Source organism: Triticum aestivum, chromosome 5A, assembly GCF_018294505.1.
Source record: "Triticum aestivum cultivar Chinese Spring chromosome 5A, IWGSC CS RefSeq v2.1, whole genome shotgun sequence".
In the NCBI taxonomy this organism is placed as follows: Eukaryota; Viridiplantae; Streptophyta; class Magnoliopsida; order Poales; family Poaceae; genus Triticum; species Triticum aestivum.
In genome coordinates this window covers 215062389-215088620 of record NC_057806.1, presented here as the reverse complement: position 1 = coordinate 215088620, position 26232 = coordinate 215062389, and positions in this window count along the sequence as shown.

Here is a 26232-nt window from a genome sequence, read left to right as displayed (position 1 = left end):
AATGTTTTGAGTGGAAGGATGGATGAACTTATGAAATTGTTTGCTAATAAGAGTGTCTCTTCTAATCCTATTGATATTCCTTTGTCTACCTTGATTGATAATAATAATGAATATATGGATGTGAATTTTGTTGGTAGGAACAATTTTGGTAACAACGCGTATAGAGGAAACTTTTATCCAAAGCCGTTTCCTAGTAATTCCTCTAATAATTATGCTAATTCCTACAACAATTCTTATGGAAATTATAATAAGATGCCCTCTGATTTTTAATCTAGTATTAAAGAATTTATTAGTTCACAAAAGAGTTTCAATGCTTTGATTGAAGAAAAATTGTCCAAGATTGATGAGTTGGCTAGGAACGTGGATAAAATTTCTCTTGATGTTGATTCTTGGAAAATTAGATCTATTCCACCTAAGCATGATATCAATGAGTCTCTCAAAGCCATGAGAATTTCCATTGATGAGTGTAAAGAAAGAACTACTAGGATGTGTGCTAAAAAGATTGCTTTATAAAAGCGTGTTCTTCTAGTTTTGATGATAATAAGGATGACGATCTAAAAGTGATTGATGTGTCTCCTATTAAATCTTTGTTTTGCAATATGAATCTTGATAATGATGGGACTGCAGATGAGTCTACTTTAGTTAAAAGGCATCCCATGATTCCGAGTTTTTAGATCTTGATGCAAAAATTGGTAAAAGTGGGATTGATGAGGTCAAAACTTTACATAGCAATGAACCCACTATTTTGGATTTCAAGTAATTTAATTATGATAATTGCTCTTTGATAGATTGTATATCCTTTTTGCTATCCGTGCTAAATTCTCCTCATGCTTATAGTCAAAATAAAGCTTTTACCAAACATATCGTTGATGCTTCAATGCAATCTTATGAAGAAAAGCTTGAATTAGAAGTTTCTATCCCTAGAAAACTTCATGATGAGTGGGAACCTACTATTAAAATTAAAATTAAAGATCATGAATGCTATGTTTTATGTGATTTGGGTGCTAGCATTTCCACGATTCCAAAAACTTTGTGTGATGTTTTAGGTTTTCGTGAATTTGATGATTGTTTTTAAATTTGCATCTTGCGGATTCCACTATTAAGAAACCTATGGGAAGGATTAATGATGTTCTTATTGTTGCAAATAGTAATTATGTGCCCATATATTTCATTGTTCTTGACATTGATTGCAATCCTACATGTCCCATTATTCTTGGTAGACCTTTCCTTAGAACAATTGGTGCAAATATTGATATGAAAGAAGGGAATATTAGATTCCAATTTACTTTAAGGAAATGCATGGAACACTTTCCTAGAAAGAAAATAAATTATCATATGAATATATTATAAGAGCCACTTATGGATTGCATACCAAAGATGATAATACCTAGATCTATTCTTGCTTTTATGCCTAGCTAGGGGCGTTAAACGATAGCGCTTGTTGGGAGGCAACCCGATTTTATTTTTGTTTCTTGCTTTTTGGTTCTTATTAGTAATAAATAAATAATCTAGACTCTGTTTATATGTGGTTTTATGCTTTTAATTAGTGTTTGTGCCAAGTAGAACCTTTGGGAAGACTTGGGGGGAGTTTCTGTGATCTTGCTGTAAAAAACAGAATCTTTAGTGCTCATGAGATTTGCTGCCATTTTTTACTGGAGAGTGTGATTAGGTTTATTATTTTTGAAGATGATTAATAGACAAATTCCTCATATCCACCAATTTATTTCATAATTTTTCGGATTACATAAGTATTCTAAACCTATAGATTACTACAGACTGTTCGATTTTTGACATATTCTGTTTTTCATGTGTTGTTTGCTTATTTTGATGAAACTATGGCTAGTATCGGAGGATATGAACCATAGATAAGTTGGAATACAGTAGTTTAACACCAATATAAATAAAGAATGAGTTCATTACAGTAAATTAAGTGGTGGTTTTTGTTCTTATATTAATGGAGCTCATGAGATTTTCTGTTAAGTTTTGTGTTGTGAAGTTTTCAAGTTTTGGGTACAGATTTGATGTATTATGCAATAAGGAGAGGAAAGATCCTAAGATTGGGGATGCCCAAGGCACCCCAAGGTAAAATTCAAGGACAACCAAAAGCCTAAGCTTGGGGATGCCCCGGAAGGCATCCCCTCTTTCGTCTTTGTCCATCGGTAACTTTACTTGATGCTATATTTTTATTCACCACATGATATGTGTTTTTCTTGGAGCGTCTTGTATGATTTGAGTGTTTTCTTTTTAGTTTACCACAATCATCCTTTCTGTACACACCTTTTGGGAGGGACACGCATGAATCGGAATTTATTAGAATACTCGGTGTGCTTCACTTATATCTTTTGAGCTAGATAATTTTGCTCTAGTGCTTCACTTATATCTTTTAGGGCATGGTGGTGGTTTTTTTATAGAAATTATTGATCTCTCATGCTTCACTTATATTATTTTGAGAGTCCTTTAGAACATCATGGTAATTTTCTTTGGTTATAAAATTGGTCCTAATATGATAGGCATCCATGATTGGTAGAAAAAAACTTTCATAAAAAAGTGCATTGAATACTATGAGAAGTTTGATACTTGATAATTGTTTTGAGATATAAAGATGGTGATATTAGAGTTGTGCTAGTTGAGTAGTTCTGAATTTGAGAAATAGTTGTGTTGAATATTTCAAGTCCCGTAGCATGCACGTATTGTAACCGTTGTGTAACAAATTTGAAACATGAGGTGTTCTTTGATTGTCTTCCTTACGAGTGGCGGTTGGGGACAAGCGATGGTCTTTTCCTACCAATCTATCCCCCTAGGAGCATGCACGTAATGCTTGGTTTTTGATGACTTGTAGATTTTTGTACTAAGTATGTGAGTTCTTTATGACCAATGTTGAGTCCATGGATTACACGCACTCTCACCTTTCCATCATTGCTAGCCTCTTCGGTACCGTCCATTGGCCTTTCTCACCTTGAGAGTTGGTGTAAAATTCGCCGGTGCATCCAAACCCCGTGATATGATACGCTCTATCACACATAAACCTCCTTATATCTTCCTCAAAACAGCCACCATACCTACCTATTATGGCATTTCCATAGCCTTTCCGAGATATATTGCCATGCAACTTTCCACCGTTTCATTTATGACACGCTTCATCATTTTCATATTGCCTTGCATGATCATGTAGCTGCCATCGTATTTGTGGCAAAGCCACCATGCATAATTTATCGTACATTTCACGCTTGGTTCATTGCCCTTCCTGGTACACCGTAGGAGGCATTCACATAGAGTCATATTTTGTTCCAGTATCGAGTTATAGCCATTGAGTTGTAAATAAATAGAAGTGTGATGATCATCATTAATAGAGCATTGTCCCAAATAAAAAAATGGGGGAAAGGCCGAATAAAGAAAGAAAGGCCCAAAAAAAGAAATAAAAAAGGACAATGGTACTATCCTTTTTCCACACTTGTGCTTCAAAGTAGCACCATGATGTTTATGATAGAGAGTCTCTTGTTTTCTCACTTTCATATACTAGTGGGAATTTTTCATTATAGAACTTGGCTTGTATATTCCAACAATGGGCTTCCTCAAATGCCCTAGGTCTTCTTGAGCAAGCAAGTTGGATGCACACCCACTTAGTTTCTTTTTGTTGAGCTTTCATACATTTATAGCTCTAGTGCATCCGTTGCATGGCAATCCCTACTCCTTGCATTGACATCAATTGATGGGCATCTCCCTAGCTCGTTGATTAGCCGCGTCGATGTGAGACTTTCTCCTTTTTTGTCTTCTCGACATAACCCCATAATCATATTCTATTCCACCCATAGTGCTACATCCATGGCTCACGCTCATGTATTGCATGAAAATTGATTTTTTTTTGAGATTACTAAAGTATGAAACAATTGCTTGGCTTGTCATCGGGGTTGTGCATGATGAGAGCATTCTTGTGTGCGAAAGTGGAGCATCACCAAACTATATGATTTTGTAGGGATGAACTTTCTTTGGCCATGTTATTTTGAGAAGACATGATTGCTTAGTTAGTATGCTTGAAGTATTATTATTTTTATTTCAATATTAAACTTTTGTCTTGAATCTCTCGGATCTGAATATTCATGCCACAATAAATAAAATTACATTGATAATTATGCTAAGTAGCATTCCACATAAAAAATTCTATTTTTATCATTTACCTACTCGAGGACGAGCAGGAATTAAGCTTGGGGGATGCTTGATACGTCTCCAACTGGTATCTATAATTTTTGATTGTTCCATGCTATTATATTATCTGCTTTGGATGTTTAATGGGCTTTATTATACACTTTTACATTATTTTTGGGACTAACCTACTAACCCAAGGCCTAGTGCAAATTGTTGTTTTTTTGCCTATTCAGTGTTTCGCAGAAAAGGAATATCAAACGGAATAAACCTTCAGGAGAGTTATTTTTGGAACAAACATGATCCAGGGGACTTGGAGTAGACGTCAAGAAAGCAGCAAGGAGGCCACGAGGCAGGGAGGCACACCTGCCCCCTTGGGCGTGCCCCCACCCTCGTGGGCCCCTTGCAGCTCCACCGACCTACTTCTTCCTCCTATATATGTCCATATACCCCAAAACATCCAAGATCACCACGAAACCCTATTTCCACCACCGCATCCTTCTGTACCCTAGAGATCCCATCTTGAGGCCTTTTCCAGACCTCCACCAGAGGGGGAATCGATCACGGAGGGCTTCTACGTCAACACCATAGCCTCTCCGATGATGTGTGAGTAGTTTACCATAGACCTTAGGGTCCATAGTTATTAACTAGATGGCTTGTTCTCTCTCTTTGGATCTCAATACAAAGTTCTTCCCGATCTTCTTGGAGATCTATTCGATGTAATTCTTTTTGCGGGGTGTTTATCGAGATCCAATGAATTGTGGGTTTATGAACAATATTTGATTCTTCTCTGAAATATTTTATGTATGATATCTTTACAAGTCTCTTCGAATTATCAGTTTGGTTTGGACTACTAGATTGATATTTCTTGGAATGGGAGAAGTGCTTATGTTTGGGTTCAATATTGCAGTGTCCTTTCCCAGTGATAACAGGGGTAGCAAGGCAAGTCTTGTATTGTTGCCATTCAGGATAAAAAGATAGGTTTTATATCATATTGCTTGAATTTATCCCTCTACATCATGTCATCTTGCCTAATGCATTACTCTGTTCTTATGAACTTAATACTCTAGATGCATGCTGGATAGCGGTCGATGTGTGGAGTAATAGTAGTAGATGCAGAATCATTTTGGTCTACTTGTCACGGGCGTGATGCCTATATACATGATCATGCCTAGATATTCTCATAATTATGCACTTTTCTATCAATTGCTCGACAGTAATTTGTTTACCCACCGTAATAGTTATGCTATCTTGAGAGAAACCACTAGTGAAACCTATGGCCCCTGGGTCTATCTTCTATCATATAAGTTTCCAATATATTTTACTTTGCAAACTTTACTTTCAATCTATATCATAAAAATACCGAAAATATTTACCTTATTATCTCTATCAGATCTCACTCTCGTAGGTGACCATGAAGGGATTGATAACCCCTTTATCGCGTTGGTTGCAAGGTTCTTATTTTTTTGTGTAGGCTCGAGGTGACTTGCATGTAGTCTCCTACTGGATTGATACCTTGGTTCTCAAAAACTGAGGGAAATACTTACGCTACTTTGCTGCATCACCCTTTCCTCTTCAAGGGAAAACCAACGCAGTGGTCAAGAGGTAGCATCAGCGATGCTCCACTGTCAGAAATTCTGAACAACGGAGATGCAACTGGTCGAGTGGCAAAGTGGGCGATTGAACTCCTTCCGTTGGATATCAATTTTGAGGCAAAGAAAGCAATCAAGTCCCAAGCAATAGCGGATTTCCTGATCCAGTGGATCGAACAGCAACAACCGACTCAAGTTCACTCAGAACATTGGACTATGTTCTTTGATGGATCCAAGATGTTGAATGGTTCTGGCACTGGAGTAGTTCTGGTATCCCCCCGTGGTGACAAACTCAGTTATGCCCTTCTAATTCACTTTGATTCCTCCAACAATGAAGCTGAATACGAAGCACTTCTGTATGGGTTGCGAATGGCCATTTCACTCGGCGTCTATCGCCTAATGGTCTACGGCGACTCAGATTTGCTTGTCAATCAAGTGATGAAGGAGTGGGACGTCAGAAGCCCAGCTATGACTGGCTATTGCAATGAAGTGAGAAAGTTAGAAAAGAAGTTTGAAGGGCTAGAGGTCCACCACATTCCCCGACTAAAGAACCAGGTAGCGGATGACCTGGCAAAGATAGGTTCCAAGTGGGAGCCCATTCCCAGCAATGTGTTCCTGGAGCATCTTCACACACCATCAGTTCAAGAGGATCCCTTCACGGAAGAGCCCCCTCAGCCTAAGAGTTCTAATGATCCTATTAAAGTTGAAATCCCAGCTGTGGTCGACTTAATCATGGAAGTTTTGGTCGTCATTCCTGATTGGACAGTGCCATATATCGCATATATTCTCAGGAAAGAGCTTCCAGAAGACGAAGATGAAGCGTGTCAGATTGTCCATCGTCCAAAGACATCACTGTGATAAGTGGTCGACTGTACATGGAGAGTGTGACTGGAGTTGCTCAATGATGCACTACCCCAGAGGAAGGTCGAATGATCCTCAATGATATCCACTCGGGGACCTGTGCTCACCATGCGTCCTCTCGGACAATCGTGGCCAAAGCATACCAAGCAGGTTTTTACTAGCCACGTGCAAATGAAATGGCAAAAGAAATAGTCGACAAGTGTGAGGGCTCCAGTTCTACTCCAACATGTCTCACAACCTGCTTCAGCTTTGAAGACCATTCCACTCGTCTAGCCATTCGTTGTTTGGTGGTTGGATATGGTTGGACCCCCGAGGACTGGTAGAAGTGGTTTCACCCACCGGCTTGTTGGAGTCGACAATTCCACTAAATGGATTGAAGCCAAACCAATCAAGAACCTCGACTCAGGTACCGCCATCAGCTTCATCAGAGAATTAACATTTAGATATGGAGTCCCACATAGCATCATCACAGACAATGGTTCAAACTTTGATTCAGATGAGTTCAGAGCTTTCTATGCTTCCCAAGGTACCCGGGTCGACTATGCTTCACTCAGTCACCCACAGTCGAATTGACAAGAAGAAAGAGCAAATGGTTTGATCCTCCATGGGTTGAAGCCCACATTGATGCATGACCTCAAGCATGGAGCTGGTGCTTGGGTAGATGAATTACCATCAGTACTGTGGGGTCTGAGAACAACGCCAAATCGGTCGACTGGACGGACTCCCTTCTTCATGGTCTATGGAGCCGAAGCCGTGCTGCTGACAGGTTTACTCCACAATGCCCCGCAAGTAGAGCTCTTCTCAGAGGCAGAAGCAGAACAAGCCCGGCAATACGCTATTGATCTTCTAGAAGAGGAAAGAGAGATGGCCCTGATCAGGTCGACCATTTATCAGCAAGACCTTTGTCGGTTCCATGCTAGAAACGTAAGAGGTCGAGCATTTCAGGAGGGGGACCTGGTTCTTCGAGTGGATCAGCAATGACCACACAATCTTGGTCCCGCCTGGGAAGGCCCCTTCATCATCACCAAAGTGCTCCACAACGGAGCATGCCACCTATACGATGTGGAACACAAGAAAGACGAGCCATGTGCTTGGAATGCGGAGCTGCTCCGCCATTTTTATACTTAAGGATTCAGATTGTTGAGATGTAATAAGAAGTACCTTTCAGTTTGTTTATCAAACACATGGTTTTACAATCCCCTAAATGATTGTTATTACTTATACATGTGTTCAAAATCCCCCAGTGGGTGGCTTAGCTGCGAATCTGATTCTCCTAAGTTTCAAAAACAAAATCCTACCAAGTGAAGAGCAAACCTCTCACTCGGAGGCTAAGCTGCGAATCCGATTCGTCTAAGTTTGAAGAGATCCCACCGAGTGAATAGCATGCCTCTCACTCGGGGGCTTAGCTGCAGTTCCGTACTCGCCTAAGTTTAAAAAATAGTACCGAGTGAAGAGCAAGCCTCTCACTCGGAGGCTTAGCCGCAGTCCCATACTCGCCAAAGTTCAAAAAATCCTACCAAGTGGAGTGCAATACTCCCACACGGAGGCTTAGCTGCAGTCCTATACTCGCCTAAGTTTAAAAAATCCTACAGAGTGAAGAGCAAGCCTCTCACTCGGAGGCTTAGCTGCAGTCCCGTACTCGTCTAAGATTAAAAAATCCTACCGAGTGGAGAGCAATCCTCCCACTCGGGGGCTTAGCTGCAGTCCCGTACTCGCCTAAGTTTAAAAATCCTACCGAGTGGAGAGCAATCCTCCCACTGGGGGGTTAGCTGCAGTCTCGTACTCGCCTAATTTTAAGGAATCCTACCGAGTGGAGAGCAATCCTCCCACTCGGAGTCTTAGTTGCAGTCCCATACTCGTCTAAGTTTAAAAAATCCTACCGAGTGGAGAGCAATCCTCCCACTCGGGGGCTTAGCTGCAATCCCGTACTCGCCTAAGTTTAAGAATCTTACCGAGTGGAGAGCAATCCTCCTACTCGGAGGCTTAGTTGCAGTCCCATACTTGCCTAAGTTTCAAAAATCTTACCGAGGGGAGAGCAATCCTCCCACTCGGGGGCTTAGCTGCAGTCCCGTACTCGCCTAAGTTTAAAAATCCTACCGAGTGGAGAGCAATCCTCCCACTCGGGTGCTTAGCTGCAGGCCCGTACTCGCCTAAGTTTAAAAAATCCTCCCGAGTGCAGAGCAATTCTCCCACTCGGAGGCTTAGCTACAATTCCGTACTCGCCTAAGTTTGAAGGCATCCCACCGAGTGAAGAGTAATCCTCTCACTCAGGGGCTTAGCTGCAGTTCTGTACTCACCTAAGTTGAAAACACGCTTCGAGTGAAAAATGATTCTCTCGCTCAAGGACTTGGCCACACGCTCCATCCTGATCCACAAGGACGACGAGGTGCAGGTCGATTGCGACCTTATCCTTAGAGCTGCACCACAAGTACAATGTACGCTCCATCCTGATCCGCAAGGACGACGAGGTGCAGGTCGACTGCGACCTTATCCTCAGAGCTGTGCCACAAGTACAATGTGCGCTCCATCCTGATCCTCAAGGATGACGAGGTGCAGGTCGACTGGGATTTTCTCCTCGGAGCTGCACCACAAGTACAATGTGCACTCCATCCCGATCTGCAAGGATGACGAGGTGCTGGTTGACTATGATTTTCTCCTCGGAGCTGCGCCACAAGTACAATGTGCGCTCCATCCCAATCTGCAAGAACGACGAGGTGCAGATCGTCCGTGACCCCCTCCTCAGAGTAGCATCACAGGAACAAAAGTCTGCTCCGAGTGAAGATACAAGTTCCATTCAGACATAAAGACAAACATATTTAAGAAAAAACCAAATTCAGATAAATCCCATGAGGTTCCGGACCGTAGATTAAATTACTCGGGCATCAAGCCCGAAGGAGTTTAACGGTTACAAAACCACTCCGCATACTGAGGCAAATTTAATCGGATCATAAAAGTATGTTCACTCTACAGGAGGAGGACTGGCAGGCTCGACGAACTCATCCAGGTCGATTGCATATGCAATTCGAGTAGCAGCAGCAATGAAGGTCTCCATAAAAGACTGGAAGTCAAGTCTCTTGGTGTTGGCAACCTTGATCGCGGCTAACTTCTCTTCTTTGGCCTCCTTGCAATGGACGCGAACAAGGGACAGAGCTACTTCAACACCGCACTGAGCACACGATTTCTTCCATTCCTGCACTCAACCAGGGATCTCATTGAGTCAAGTCATCAAAGACTTGAGGTGATTTTGGAGCGTCTCCTTTGGCCAAAGCGCCATGTCAATCCGCGACACCGCAACCTTCAGTCGAGTGAGGTTGTGTGTAACACTGGCAAGACAGAATTCCAGTCGAAGCACGTTCATGGAAGCTTCATCCTTTACAGGGGAATTGATAGGGTCCAAGCTTGTCTCGATCCGCCCAGTTTCTTCCTCAAAGTTTTGGCAGAATTCGGAAATTACAAAGAACTAATGAGTCGATGGCTTTATGGTGAATCAACGATAGCGAAACAGTCGGACAAGGAAAGATACCTTCAAGCATAAGGAATAACTTCTTGGCGTGTCCCTCCCAGATAAGCCTCCAGGCCATTTCTCTTCCAAGAGAGATCTTCAATCTTGTCATTCAAGGCTACTTTGTCCTTCTTTAGACGGGTCACTCCTTTGTTAGCTTCGGCAAGAGAAGTCTTTAGCTTGGCATTGTCTTCCTATAACGCCTCGACTAAAGGCAGCTTCTTGTCGGCGAGTGATGTTTTCTCCTGAGCCTCCTTTTGTGCTGCGGCAAGATCAAGGTCGTTTTGTGCCAGAGCCTGCCTCATTCTCTCTCTCTCTCTCTCTCCATATATATATATATATATATATATATATATATATATATATATATAACAATCAACACTCAGTTCAGAGAGAAGAACGAGGAGATGACAAGGAAAGATACCTTCAAGCATAAGGAATAACTTCTTGGCATGTCTCCCCAGATAAGCCTCCAGGTCATTTCCCTTCCGAGAGAGATCTTCAATCTTGTCATGCAAGGCTACTTTGTCCTTCTTTAGACGGGTCACTTCTTTGTTAGCTTCGGCAAGAGCAGTCTTTAGCTTGCCATTGTCTTCCTATAACGCCCCAACTAAAGGCAGCTTCTTGTCAGCGAGTGTTGTTTTCTCCTGAGCCTCCTTTTATGCTGCGGCAAGATCAAGGTCCTTCTATGCCAGAGCCTGCCTCATTCTCTCTCTCTCTCTCTCTCTCTCTCTCTCTCTCTATATATATATATATATATATATATATATATATATATATATATATATATATATAACAAACAACACTCGGTTCAGAGAGAAGAACGAGGATATGACTCGAGAGACAGTCTAATCCCACAGTCGACAAGTTTTACCTTTCATACCAGCTATTTCGTCTTTCCCTTCTGCAAGTTCTTCTTGGCCAACTCCAAGTCAAGATTGAGCTGGATCTGCTTCCTCTCAAATTTGGCAAATTGGGAGATGAGCTCACAGGATTTCTGAAGTCAGAAAAAAGATATATTAGTGGACAGAATCAAAGATTATTCGCTTTCGAGTGAAAAGAATTCTAAGACTACTGCAGAATCAAACATTCAACAATAGTCTCGGGGACTACACCCGGTGGGTGCACTTGGCGTGCCCCCACTGGTACTCGACTTGGTCAGCCCAGTCGCTAAAAAAATGTCTCAGACCATGGCCGACTGCCTGCAGTCGACCACGGTCTCGGGGACAACACTCAGTGGGTGCACTTGGTGTGCCCCCACTGGTTTAAGAATTCACTCGACAGGATCCGTTCAAGACTGAGTGGATTTTTATCAACAGAGATTCAAGACCCCGGTCGAATCAAACATTCGAGGGTGGTCTCGGGGACTACACCCAGTGGGTGCACTCAGCGTGCTCCCACTGATTCGAAAGTTCACTAGATGTCGATTCAAGAAAGGAAGATTGTGTTGTAAAGGAACGCACCCAGTGGGTGAATAGATGCACATGAAGTTTGAAAGTGTGAAAACGATCATCCATGAACATCTTACAAATAAGAAAACAGCAGTTCTCGAGCATCAAGTTGGAGGGTCAGTCGGAAATCAACTAACCTGGACATTGTCTTGGAGAGCTGCACTGGCATCATAGGCAGCTTGGCTGGTCTCATGCGCCGTCTTCATCCGCTCCATCATGAGGCCTGCTTGGCGTATAGCTTCCTTAGCAGCGCTTGCCTGATCCTCCGGAACGTGATGGGTGACAAACAGCAAAGACGGTGGAATAGTCGCGGGAGCTTGAGGATCCGAGGCGTGGTGTTGTACAGACAAAACAGGGACTTGTGTAATCGATGATGAAGGACGTTCACTCAACACTGGAATGGCAAAAGTAACAGAAGCCCGGTTGAGGTCTCAGGACTTCTGAATCACTGGTCCAGTTACCGGCGATGCCTGGGACGTCTTGCTAGCTGGTGCCTTCCTGCTCGAAGTCCTGCCCCTCCTTACCATGGGTCTCTGTGGCACATCTTCGTCATCATCTGGAAGTTCAATAACATTCGGCAGAGCTACAAAGCAATCAATTGCAAGAGTTCAGTCGACCATCAAAGTGGCTGGAAAAGTAAAGACAAGATGTCAAGAATAATACCCGCGTTGGAAGTGACCTCGTCTTCCATCTCCTCATCATCATCATCTTTATAAATAGAAGTCCCAGAGGCAGCAGCACTGCAAATTTCAGAATCCACTCAGTCAAAACAGGAAAGTGAGTCGACCGAAGATCGAGTCATGCAAAAACTAAGAGGTCAAGCACAATAATTACCCAGAAGCGATGGGGACAACCACTTTAATCTTGGGCAAGGCCTTCCGGGGCTTTAACGGCGTGACTTTGGGCTGCTTCCGTGCTTTCTCAGCCGGAACAGGAGAAGATGTTCGAGTGTGCTCTGAGGTCTGTCCGGTCGGTGGAGTCGCTTTTCCATGATCACTTGCTGGGTCCTGCCTCTGCTTGGAGCGTCTTTCCGAGCAAGGTGGAGAGTCGAACTCCTCACCACTGCTCGAGTCTTCACTCTCCTTGTCTCCTCCTCCGTCAGAATGCCAGTCGCCGCTGTCACCCCCGCTCGCCTCTCCCTCCTGCTCCTGCTCCTGCTCTCTGTTGGGCATCGAATACATCTCAGTGTAGATCTGCAAGGCACGGAGTCGAGTAGATATTAATCAGTTTCGAGAACAAATACATTTCAGAACAAAAGACACTCGGAAGAAAAGAGTCAGACCTTGTCTGGTTCGTTGGTGTTGTCGAGTGGAGGAATCCTTCTAGACACCCTGGGGTTGTCCTTGTTGCCAGTGATGCCCTGTAGCCACTGCGCCACCGTCTCCTCGTTAACTTCCTTTGGGTGGATTCAAGTGTTGTCATTAGTACCCGAGTACATCCACATTGGATGATCATGGGCTTGGAGTGGCTGGATGCGTCGACTAAGAAACACCGCTAACAAGTCCATGCCAGTCACACCGTCGCAGACAAGTTGGACTACTCGCTCAACCAACATATTCACCTTCACTTTCTTAGCTGGAGTCACTTTCAAGGGAGAAGGCTTCTCAACTCGCTCTATGGAAAATAGGGGAAGGCCAGTCGACTGACTAGGGGTCCGTTGGTCCTTAAAGTAGAACCAGGTCGACTGCCACCTTCTAACTGAATTGGGAAGAATCATAGCAGGGAAAGTACTTTTACTCCTCATCTGGATCCCTAGACCGTCACTCGGATTAGCCTTTTTTACAGACTAAGAACAACAGGTGAAATGTGTTTGAAGAGACCCTAGTACGGTCGACAACCCAGAAAATTCTCACACATGGACACGAATGCAGCAAGGTACAAGATGGTGTTGGGGGAGAAGTGATGAAGTTGGGCTCCAAACTAGTTCAGAAAACCCCGAAAAAAGGATGGGGGCAGGGAGAAACCGCGGTCGACGTGAGTCGGAAGAAGGACACAGTCACCCTCATGCGGCTGAGGTTCGGCCTCGTCCTCTGGAAGCAGCCAGGAACTGTGGGGAATCAATCTCCCCTCAACCAAATCCTCCAGATCCTCCTGCTAGATCATGGACCAAATCCAGTCGCCCTGGATCCAGCCGGGCGGCTGGCCAGATCTCGACGACAACACTCCCCGGCTCGTCTTCTTGCCCTTCGCCTTCACCGTCGCCTTCTTCGCATGCTCCAGGGCCGCCGTCTTGTCCTTCGCCATTGCTGTGAGTGGCGCTCGGGCTGGGCGGCGGCGTCGAGGGTGGAGGCGGACGCAATGGAGAAGTAGATGAGGAAGAAAGGAAATGGGACGCACCATGCAGAAATCACCAGCCCAAATGCCTTATATGAGCCTGATCTTCGAGTGACTGACTTGTGAGCCCAGGCAATCCTGTCAAATCCCGAAACAGGCATGCGCTCGGTACGTGGCGAAAAAGGAGGCACGAGAATCGAGGCGCCCCTGGCTAATCTGCCCCGCTCACTACGGTCCTCTCCATCCCGCACGTTTCCCCAAATTTTATACCATATCAGCATTTGAAGCCTATTAGCGAAATTCACTCGACAACCTCGGAATGGATCAAGGCGACTGAAAATGAGGTCGAAGTTTCTGCATGGTTCACCAATCCAAGTAAAACGCTTTTGAAGCATGAAAATTGGGTCGGAACCACATTCAACTCCATCTCCACTCGGACCCTGAACCATTCGGAAGCTAATGATGATGACATGTACCTAGGGTAGGGTAATAGACCTGATCTAGACACCTGTACCAAGGATAATGCCCTACAGTCAAAGACATTCAAAGGACAGCAAATTCTACCGACTGAAATCACCTCAGGATGCAACTCACTCGACCATGAGTTCCACTTGGACAACCCAATTCTATTTGACCAGGATATAAACATTCGACGATATTAGAAACCACTCGGAGTACAGAAGATCTAAGGTCACTCTGGATGGCAACGGTCAGGTGTTCACTCTATAGTCCTAAAGATCTTTTATATGACTTTAATATTGACGTTACCAGTAACGTCCCATCTTTATGTACATTGAACTTGATGTAACGGGGGATGGCTGGGGTCCTGGCGCACTCTATATAAGCCACCCCCCTTCTTTGGGACAAGGGTTTGCACCCCAGTAACTTCACGCATAATCCAATGGACCAGCCTCCGAGCACCGAGACGTAGGGCCATTACTTCCTCTGGGAAGGGCTTGAAGTCATAAATCTTGCGTGCACAACTTCACCGTAGCTAGGATCTTGGCTCCTCATACCTACCCCCATTTTGCTGTCAGACTTAGAACCACGACACCTGCAACCCCCGAATCCATGAATCCCGGCCCCCATTCCCGCACCCCCTTCTTGCAAAGATGACACCGTGGAAACGCTTTGTGAAGGCCCGTAGGATGGCCGCGTCCCCCCCCCCCCCCGAGCACGGCCACCTGCGCCGAGAGTGCGGCCGCCTACGCCGAGAGTGCTGCCGCATCCGCATTGAGCGCACCCGCTTCCGTAGAGAGGGCGTTTGCGGCAGCTGACAGGGCAGCAGCAGTAGCCGAGACGGCCACAGCTGCTGCTGCGACGGCGGCTGCAAATGCCGAGAGCGCTCGAGCTGCCGTCCGTGCCGCTGATGTCACCCTAGCCCGGGTCGAGGCCATCCATGCCAGGATCGAGGATTCACACGCCAAGATATTTCAGGCCACCTCAGACTTCATCATGCAACCCACGTCTGAAAAGGCAGTGGTGGCCATGGAGCACCTGTTTTCTCATGAGGTCACCGAGTGGGAGCTGCAGATGCAGGAGGCAGCGGAGATCGAGGAGTGCTGGGAGGAGTTGCGCGTGGCCGAGGTCGAGGTAGAGAAGAGTCTGTCCGTGGAGGAATCGGCGGTGGAGTACCAACACGAGCTCTGGCGCAGCCACCACTACGAGTACTACAACCTTGAGGGTGGCACCGAGGACGAGGACGAGGATGCGGTCAACTTCAGCAGGGGGACGCGGAGTCCACCAACAGCAGCATGTCGCCAGGACAAGTCATCGACGTCTCATCTCACACCGGCGATTCATAGGCCGGCGCGGCGCAGATATGTTAAAATTATGCTTACTTAGGCTTTGTTTTTAATGCTGGTCTTTTGTTTAGCAATGTTTATGTCAACTGGCTCTGTTTAATTACTAAAATTGCTCGATTCAGTAAGTGTGGTCTGTCTGTTGTACGCTCTTTTGTGTGCCGAAATTAGCAAGCAATGTTAAATTATGCAATGATGTACCCGGGGAAATTTCTACCAAAATATGATTTATCAAACTTATCCCATGCGCATAAAGCAGAAGAATCGTTTGTGATGCACACAATCGTTCAAAGTGAATGGTTCGGCGGCACCGCGCGCAAAGTTTCCCTTCACATTTCCAAAATTTTGGCCTACCACCAAAATATCTACCCCCGCCCCCCTTCCCCGCCCCCTTTTCTCCCCGACCACAAGTCACATTTCCCCTGTTTCCTCCTTCCTTCCTTGCTAAGCTATACCCGCTTCCTCGCTCTCGCCGTCTCGCATCCTACCGCCGGGATCGCCATGGTCTTCTTCAAAGACATCTCCAGCGGTTCCTCCTCCAGCGACTACTCCTTCACCACCTGGGTATGCCTCTCTTCTCTCTCTCTCTCTCAGGCTATTACTGGGAATGAAGGATTTTTATCCGGTGGTCGATTTGAGTCATTTCTTCCTCTTGTAGCTCCCTAAGACCATCAGTGGAAACAAATGGAGCGGGGTGGCTGAAGATCTATCTGCTCGTTGTCACCATCAATCTCCATGCGTGAAGATAGTTGCGTTTGATTCTATCAATGTTGGGGATATCGCTTATCGGGAACTTATAGGTCGACCCATGATAAGGGGTAAATCGGTCAGTTTATCGGCATATCGGCCGATTTTATCGCCATATCGGCTGATTTATCAGCCGATTTATCTTATCGGTCTAACAGCGGTAAGCGATAAATCGGCCGATTTATCGGCATATCGGAAGATATCTTGAACAGTGGATTCTATGGACATCGGGAGGAAGTTTCTGGCATGTGCAGAGAAGGTTAGACCCTCTTTCGTTGTTAAAAATCATTTGTTAGATGTGATTCAGACACTGTCACGTTCCCAACCCATTCACACCACACCTTCAACCAAACACATCCTAAGACAGTGTCACAGTTTGTACCTAGTATCTTAAATTGTCGCCATCTCATCAGCGGTGCCATTAGAAAATTATTTGGCACCGCTTCAGCAGTTTGTGCAGCCAACTTTGGTCCACACATCCGAGCAGCCAAGCAGTAAAATACTAAATCTTTATGGCGCGAAGGAACTGGGCATCGGAGCAACTATGTGCTCCGGAGTCCGGGTCCCTGATTTTTTTCCACTGGATCGACTCGCCAGTGCAGGGCACCGGTGCGAGATGTAGCAACAGTTGTCTTTATCCCAGTTTTGGCATACATAGTGGACGGCCTTAGTGCTATTAGTTCCATGTTACTAAATTTGTGCATGTACACACCTGTTAATATCAATTTGCTGTCATCCAAACACTGTCGCTATGCTCTTGCAGTTATATCTACCTTCCTCATAAAATGTTCAATTTGTTATTTATTGTACATGAGTAAGAACTTGTAGCGTCGTTGTAGTTAATTATAGCTTCTGATGTTCCAGAATTTGGTTGTTGTCTCAGTACCAATTATTTCATTTGCACATTGATCTTTTTGAGAAGATATGTCATAATTAACATGTTTCTTCAGTTTTTCAAAATAAGCATTGGTGATTTTCTATGTTGCTATAAACCCATTTTCCCCTACAATTGTTACCGATCTAGTTTTAAATATTATAAGATGAATGGAAGTGTTCTTACTTGGGGTGGGTTGATCAAGAGTGGCCACAGTCTTTGAAGATGTGCCTACGAAGCTCTGGAGCATGTATGAGGAAGAGAACACACGTAGGCTTAGAGAAAGTGTTGTCAACACTGAAGCATATTTCAAGATGCGGGATAAAAGTTGAAGGTGGAGAATGAGCTCAGATATTTTAAATCAGACTTTGCTAAGATGGTGTTGGCGAAGGTGGAGGGACTTTCCCAGATGGCCCGTGCAAAACGGGTTCTTACTGAACTGAAAGCAGAGGTGGATAAGACGAGCCTGGATGATCTAGATTAGGGAAATGAATATATTGTTCTTATGAAGTTGAACTAGCTATATGTTGTATTGTGTTGTTTTCATGTAGCTACCGTACTGTGATGTTATAATATATTTATGTGCCTGATATGAAATTGGCAAACAGTTGTTCGATATGAAATGTGTTGCGTAATACTGGAATTATTAATTGTAAACTAATAAACCTGCTAAATGTGTCATGGACCTTCGCAGACGGTTCTAGCAGAAAAAACGCTTGCGATGGATAGCCCAATGCCACACAATTTTCTTCATCAAATTGTGTGTGATATAGTTGATAAAACAAAATAGTTAACCATGGCAAACCGTGTGTGATAGTTACACCTTTCACACACAAGCCTACACATAAAACTGTGTGGGATGTACGCCCGAACAGAAACGTGTTCCCTGGATTAACTGTGTGGGATGTACATAAGAACAGAAACATATTCCTTGGATTGACTGTGTGTGATACATACGAACGGAAATGTTTTTCTAGGATTCACCGTGTGGGATGTACATACTTACGGAAATGATTTTCTGGATTACCGTGTGGGATGTACATACCTACGAAAATTATTGGGTTTCGATGGCTCGCCCGATCGCACACGGCCCCAGCGTGGGTCCCAGGAGGGCATATCCCCCACGATTTCTGGGTCGTGCGTGAAGGACACACTATTGCACACACTCACTTGGCGACGGTCCCAAATACCGTCGCGGAAAGGGGTTAAAATTTGTTTGTTTAGGACTGACGCGCACCAGTGCATGTTTATTGCAATACGGTTATTCATTTAAGTCAAAGAATAATTGTTGTTCTGTTTACATCAATAAAACCTTCTATGGTCATAAACTTAATATAAATGGTTTATTGAATCTCGATCGTAGTGATACACATATTTCTAATATTGAAGCCAAAAGTTGCAAAGTTAATAATGATAACGCAACTTATTTTTGGCACTGCCGTTTAGGTCATATTGGTGTAAAGCTCATTTAGAAACTCCATGTTGATGGGCTTTTGGAATCACTTGATTATGAATCACTTGATACTTTCGAACCATGCCTCATGGGCAAGATGACTAAGACTCCGTTCTCCGAAACAATGGAGTGAGCCACTGACTTATTGGAAATAATACATACTGATGTATGCGGTCCAATGAGTGTTGAGGCTCGCGGCGGGTATCATTATTTTCTGACCTTCACAGATGAATTGAGCAGATATGGGTATATCTACTTAATGAAACATACGTCTGAAACATTTGAAAAGTTCAAAGAATTTTAGACTGAAGTGGAAAATCATCGTAACAAGAAAATAAAGTCTATACGATCTAATCACGGAGGCAAATATTTGAGTTACGAGTTTGGTCTTCATTTGAAACAATGTGGAATGGTTTCGCAACTCACGCCACCTGGAACAACACAATGTAAAAGGTGTGTCTGAACGTCATAACCATACTTTATTAGATATGGTGTGATCTATGATGTCTCTTACTGATTTAACACTATCATTTTGGGGTTATGCATTAGAGACAGCTACATTCACGTTTAATAGGGCACCATCTAAATCTGTTGAGACGACACCGTATGAACTGTGTTTGGCAAGAAACCTAAGCTGTCATTTCTTAAAGTTTGGGGCCATGATGCTTATGTGAAAAACCTTCAGCCTGATAAGCTCAAACCCAAATCGGAGAAATGCGTCTTCATAGGATACCCAAAACAAACTGTTGGGTACACCTTCTATCACAGATCCGAAGGCAAGATATTCGTTGCTAAGAATTGATCCTTTCTAGAGAAGGAGTTTCTCTCGAAAGATGTGAGTGGGAGGAAAGTAGAACTTGATGAGGTACCTATACCTTCTCCCAAATTTGAAAGTAGTTCATCGCAGAAATCAGTTTCAATGATGCCTACACCAATGACTGAGGAAGTTAATGATGATGACCATGAAACTTCAGATCAAGTTACTAGAAAACCTCGTAGGTCAACCAGACTACGTTCCGCACCAGAGTGGTACGATAACATTATTCTGGAAGTCATGTTGCTAGACCATGATGAACCTACGAACTAGGAGGAAGCGATGATGAGCCCAGATTCCAATAGGCCATGAAATCTGATATATGATCCATATATAAAAACAAAGTGTGGACTTTGGGGGACTTGGCAGATGATCGGCAAGCCATTGAGAATGAATGGATCTTCAAGAGGAAGACGGACGCGGAGAGTAGTGTTACTATCTACAAAGCTCAACTTTTTGAAAAAGGTTTTTGACAAGTTCAAGGTGTTGACTACGATGAGACCTTCAAGTCTGTTTGAATCGTGTTAGAAATTGCCACATTTTATGAAATCTGGCAAATGGATGTCAATACTACATGCCTTAATGGATTTATTAAAGAAGAGATGTATATGATACAACTAGAAGGTGTTGTCAATCCTAAAGGTGCTAACAAAATGTGCAAGCTCAAGTGATCCATCTATGGACTGGTGCAAGCATCTTGGAGTTAGAATATACGCTTTGATGAGTTGATCAAAGCATATAGTTTTATACAGATTTGCGGTGAAGCCTGTATTTACAGTAAAGTGAGTGGGAGCACAACAACCTTTCTGATAAGTATATGTGAATGACATGTTGTTGATCATAAATGATGTAGATTTTTCTGGAAAGTATAAAGGAGTGTTTGAAAGGAGTTTTTCAAAGAAAGGCCTCGGTGAAGCTGCTTACATATTGGGCATCAAGATCTATAGAGATAGATCAAGACGCTTCATAAGATTTTTCAATAAGAACATACCTTGACAAGATTTTGAAGTAGTTCAAAATGGAACAGTGAAAGAAGGAGTTCTTGCCTGTGTTGCAAGGTGTAAAGTTGAGTAAGACTCAAAATACGACCACAATAGAAAATAGAAAGATAATGAAACTCATTCCCTATGCCTCAGCCACAGGTTCTATAAAGTATGCTATGCTGTGTACCAAACCTATTGTGTACCTTGCCATGAGTTTGGCAAGGGGGTATGATATTGATCCAGGAGTGGATCACTAGACAACAGTCAAAATTATCCTTAGAAGACTAAGGAGATATTTCTTGGTTATGGAGGTGATAAAGAGTTCATCGTAAAGAGTTACGTCGATGCAAGATTTTAGACCGATCCGGATGACTTTGAGTCTCAATCTGGATACATATTGAAAGTGGGAGCAACTAGCTAGAGTAGCTCCATGCACAACATTGTAGACCTACAAAATTTGCAAAATACATACGGCTCTGAATGTGACAGACCCATTGACTACGCTTCTCTCACAAGCAAAACATGATCACACCTTAGTACTTTTTGGGTGTTAATCACATAGCGATGTGAACTAGATTATTGACTCTAGTAAAGCCATTTGGGTATTAGTCACATGGCGATGTGCACTAATCACATAAAAATGTGAACTATTGGTGTTAAATCACACGATGATGTGAACTAGATTTTTGACTCTAGTGCAAGTGGGAGACTGTAGAAAATATGCCCTAGAGGCAATAATAAAGTTGTTATTTATATTTCCTTATATCAAGATAAAATTATTCATGCTAGAATTGTATTAACCGGAAACTTGATACATGTGTGGATACATAGACAAAACAAAATGTCCCTAGTATGCCTCTGCTTGACTAGATGTTTAATCAAAGATGGTTAAGTTTCATGACCATAGACATGTGTTGTCATTTGGTGAACGGGATCACATCATTAGGAGAATGATGTGATGGACAATACCCATCCGTTAGCTTAGCATAATGATCGTTAAGTTTTATTGCTATTGCTTTCTTCATGACTTATACATATTCCTCTGACTATGAGATTATGCAACTCCCGAATATTGGAGGAACACCTTGTGTGCTATCAAACGTCACAACGTAACTGAGTGATTATAAAGATGCTCTACAGGTGTCTCCAGTGGTGTTTGTTGAGTTGGCAAAGATCGAGATTAGGATTTGTCACTCCATGTATCGGGGATGTATCTCTGGGCCCTCTCGGTAATGCACATCACTAGAAGCCTTGCAAGCAATGTGACTAATGAGTTAGTTATGGGATGATACATTACAGATCGAGTAAAGAGACTTGCCGGTAACGAGATTGAACTAGGTATGAGGATACCAACGATCGAATCTCGGGCAAGTAACATACCGATGACAAAAGGAGTAACGTATGTTGTTATGCGGTTTGACCGATAAACATCTTCGTGGAATATGTAGGAACCAATATGAGCATCCAGGTTCCGCTATTGGTTATTAATCGGAGATATGTCTCATTCATGTCTACATAGTTCTCGAACCCGTAGGGTCCGCACGCTTAGCATTCGATGACGATTTGTATTATGAGTTATGTGATTTGATGAGAGAAGCTTGATTGGAGTCTCATATGAGATCACGAACATGATGAGGAGTCTCAAAATGGTCGAGAGGTAAAGATAGATATATTAGAAGGTTAGATTTGGACACCGAAATGGTTCCGAAGTGTTTCGGGTATTTTTGGAGTACCGGGAGGTTACTGGAACCCCGCGGGGAACTAGTGGGCCTTAATGGGCTTTAGTTGAAAGGAGAGAAGGGCTGCAAGGGGTGGCTGCGCGCCCCTCCATGGCAAGTCCGAATTGGACTAGGAGGGGTGGCGTCCCCCTCTTTCCTTCTTCCTCTCTTCCTCCTTCCCTCTTTCTCCCTCTTGCAAAAGAAAGGAGACACCAACTAGGATTGGGAATCATAGTTGGACTCCCCTATGGTGCGCGCTCCCCTTGGCCGACCTCCTCCTCCCCCCTCCTTTATATACATGGGTAGGGGGCACCCCAAAGCACAACAGACAATCTCTTAGCCGTGTGTGGTGCCCCCTCCACAGTTTAACACCTTGGTCATATCGTCGTAGTGCTTAGGTGAAGCCCCGCGCCAGTAACATCATCATCACTGTCGCCACGCCGTCGTGCTGACGGAACTCGCCCTCGTCCTCAACTAGATCAAGAGCTCGAGGGATGTCATCGTGTTGAACGTGTGCTGAACACGAAGGTGACGTATGTTCGGTACTTGGATCGGTTGGATCATGAAGACGTTCAACTACATCAACCGCGTTACTAAACGCTTCTGCTTTCGATCTACGAGGGTACGTGGACACACTCTCCCATCTCATTGTTATTCTTCTCCTAGATAGATCTTGCGTGATCGTATGGATTTTTTTGAAATACCGCATTCCCCAACAGCCAAGACCACCTGCTCCCGCCTCCTACTGCTAGCATCTCTGCTTAGTACGCTTCGCTGTGAAGCACTACCCCATCGCCTGCCAGGCCATCCCTCCACCCCTCCACACCTCATGTTCTTCTCCACCGACTACCGAACTGCACCGCACCAGAACCAGTTAACCCTCGTACACCTCTCCGTCTACGACTCCACTCCTGCATCTTCCCATATCCGGCTCGTTTCTGTTCGGGGCCTCGCCGTCGTCCACCACCTTGGATGCGTTTGGCGCGGTCTGGTCAACATGGTCAACGAACGACATCCATCAGAAGCGTACTGTACGTGGAGAGGCTGACAGCTGGGTCCACTGCCGCACACAAGGAAATGCCTCCTTAGTACGCGCGAAATGATGATTCCTCCACCTAACAGCTGGGACCCACCGAAGGGCCTCTGTATTTCGCAAAAAACATCCCCCCCGCTGACAGGTCGGACCCACCAACTATATCTTCGCACGCAAGGAAGTGCCTCCTTACTACACAAAAAAAATGAATACCCCCTGCTAGCTGGGACCCACCATAGTTGACGGGGACGGAGGGCTTTGTCAACTTAGTCAATATGAATGATTCTAGATCCATTGACCGTACGATGTCCATCCAACGGATGTAGTGCTTCTTCAACCTCTGGTCTTCTTGCTGCAGCCGCCCAAACCAGCGCCGGTCGTGCCGCGAGCTCTTGCCTCCCGTGGTCGGTTGTGATGCCGGGGAGGCCTCACCACCCCCTACTACTCCCACCGCTGGCAAGAACATCCCTCTACTCACCCACACCCCCTGTTATTCTATGGCGATGGCAGCCTCACATCGAAGCCGAACCAGTGAACCCTCGTACTCCTCTCTGCGTGGGCATCCACTGCCACGTCTTCCCCGGCTCTGCATCGTCCCCTTCCTAGGCCTCGCCGTCGTCCACCGCCTTGGCGCTCTCGGCACGGCGTGGTCAATGTGGTCAAGGAACGACTTCCATCGGAAGAGTACTATACGTGGATAGGCTGGGTCCATGGCCGCAGCAAGGAAGTGCCTCCTTATTACATGCAAAATAATGATTCCTCCACCTCACAGTAGGGACCCACTGGACAGGCCACCGTATTTTGCAAAAAAAAAGTTTCCTCCCTGACTGCTGGGAGCCACCAGCTACATCTTCGCACGCAAGGAAGTGCCTGACAGTTGGGACCCACCAGATCGAAGCATACATAGCGTTGTCGTTCTGGTCACGAACATGTACACACATACGATCGCCCTGTTTGCAGGCTGCAGCGATGAACCGTGGTCGTGTAAGGAAGGGCACGCGTCGTAGTATAGGCGCGCACGTGTCATAGTAGAGGTGCACACATAGCATCTACACGTACGTACAGCCAGGCTGCAAGAAAGTAAATACGGCCACGTACGTACATACGGGCGGGGTCTTTAACGCCTACTCACGCATACGTACGGCCAGGGCTTGTGTACATGGCTGGGTCGAAATGGAGAAACTGCGTCATGTTCATTAGGAGCCAACCGGCTTGGACAGAACAACCGATCGAAATGAGGCCTGGCGTACCACAGAACGGAGGAAATGACCATGTGTTCGACCGGCCACGGTCGAAACAGGATCCTGTTCATCGGGAGGGGTCTGGTGTACCGCAAAACGGAGGAAACAGACTTCTCTTGGACCTCTTGTGGTCGAAAGGGGTCCTCTTGATCGGGAGGGGTGTCGCGTACCACAAAATGGAGGAAACGGACTTGTGTTGGAGCAATACATTCAAAATGGGGGTCCTGTTCATCGGGAGGGGTGTGGCGTACCGCAAAACAGGACTCCACGGGATACTGTTCATCTCCACCATCGACTTCCTCTAGCCTCCACAGGCTACTATTCATCCACCGTCGACCTCCTCCAGCCTCCACCTGCGACCGTTCATCCATGGGCTCCTGTTCATCCAGCCTCCACCGCTCCTCCACCGGCTACTATTGAACCAGCCCTCTTCACGGGGTCCTGTTCAACCACCCCTCCATGGGCTATTGTTCATCCAGCCCTCCACTGGCTACTGTTCAACCAGCCCTTCATGGGGTCCTGTTCATCAACCCCAACCAAATCGATTGGGGTCCTATTCATCCAGCGGCAACGACCTCTAGTACCACAGGGTCCTGTTCATCCAACCCCCCACCCACCAAGAACTGTTCATCCAACCCCCCAAGAAGGCTCAATGTTCATGAAGAGGTAGCATCGATCAACTTCAGTTAGCACCAGTAGCGAAGGAATCACTCGGGTTCAGTTAACAGCAAGTGATTGATCGGGGTTCAGTAACGTAGCTAGTGCAATCGCTCGGGTTCAGTTAGAGCCCAACACCTCACTCGGGTTCAGTTAGAGTGCAATGCCTCGCACACACACGCGTACGTGTGCAAGAGAAACGCGCAAACCTCTTTGCATCACTCGGCCCCGACCACCCACCGTAACCGGGAACTACCCGATATTTTCCTCGCCCTCGGTTCTACCATGTTTTTTTTTCATCATGCAAGGCCCAAAGAATGTCATGCAGTTGCGTCTCCGGCCCGCCCAGGACGAAAAGCCCATTTTTTGTCATGCTATTTTGTCATAGAATTAGGAGCCCACTGCATCTATGATGATACTCGGTTTTGTCACAATTATCGTCATAGAAGTTTCATAAGCATGATAGAAAAAATTCTTTCCGCCCAAAATGTCACGGATGTGTCTTTTTTGTAGTGGTCATTGCACTCAAAACTAGCTTTTTGCAAAATTACCTTCTTAGTATTATATCATGCATTGTTGTACCTTGATCCAAAACATGGGTTGCTTGCGAGTACATTGAAAGTACTCATTGGCTTGCCACTGGTTATTTAATTGGCCAGGCATGGAAGAGCAGGAGTTTGAAGAAGAATTCTTTGGAGATGAACATGCGAACTAGGACGCTTTCCCAATCAGAATGCTTGTAGGATTAAGGCAGATGGCATGAGTTCTACTTATCAACGAAGATTTTTGTTCCATGTGTTTTATCTGATGTTCAACCCTTCAGGCTTTATCTATGTAACACTTGACCATAATGGTCATAATTTGTGTAAGATTGTATGTATGGATGTAAGACTCTTGTTATTCAGCTTCTGTGTGTTCAGTGAGCATTGATCTCTGGGATCACTGAGTGCATTTGGGGATCACGACTTATGAGTCGGGGTCCCCACGCAAAAAGTGGTGCATGAACGCGATAACATTTCACAAAGCCCACCATGTAGGCACAAAATAACCATCAAAATCATCACATAAAGTGGACAAATCAGAATGGTGG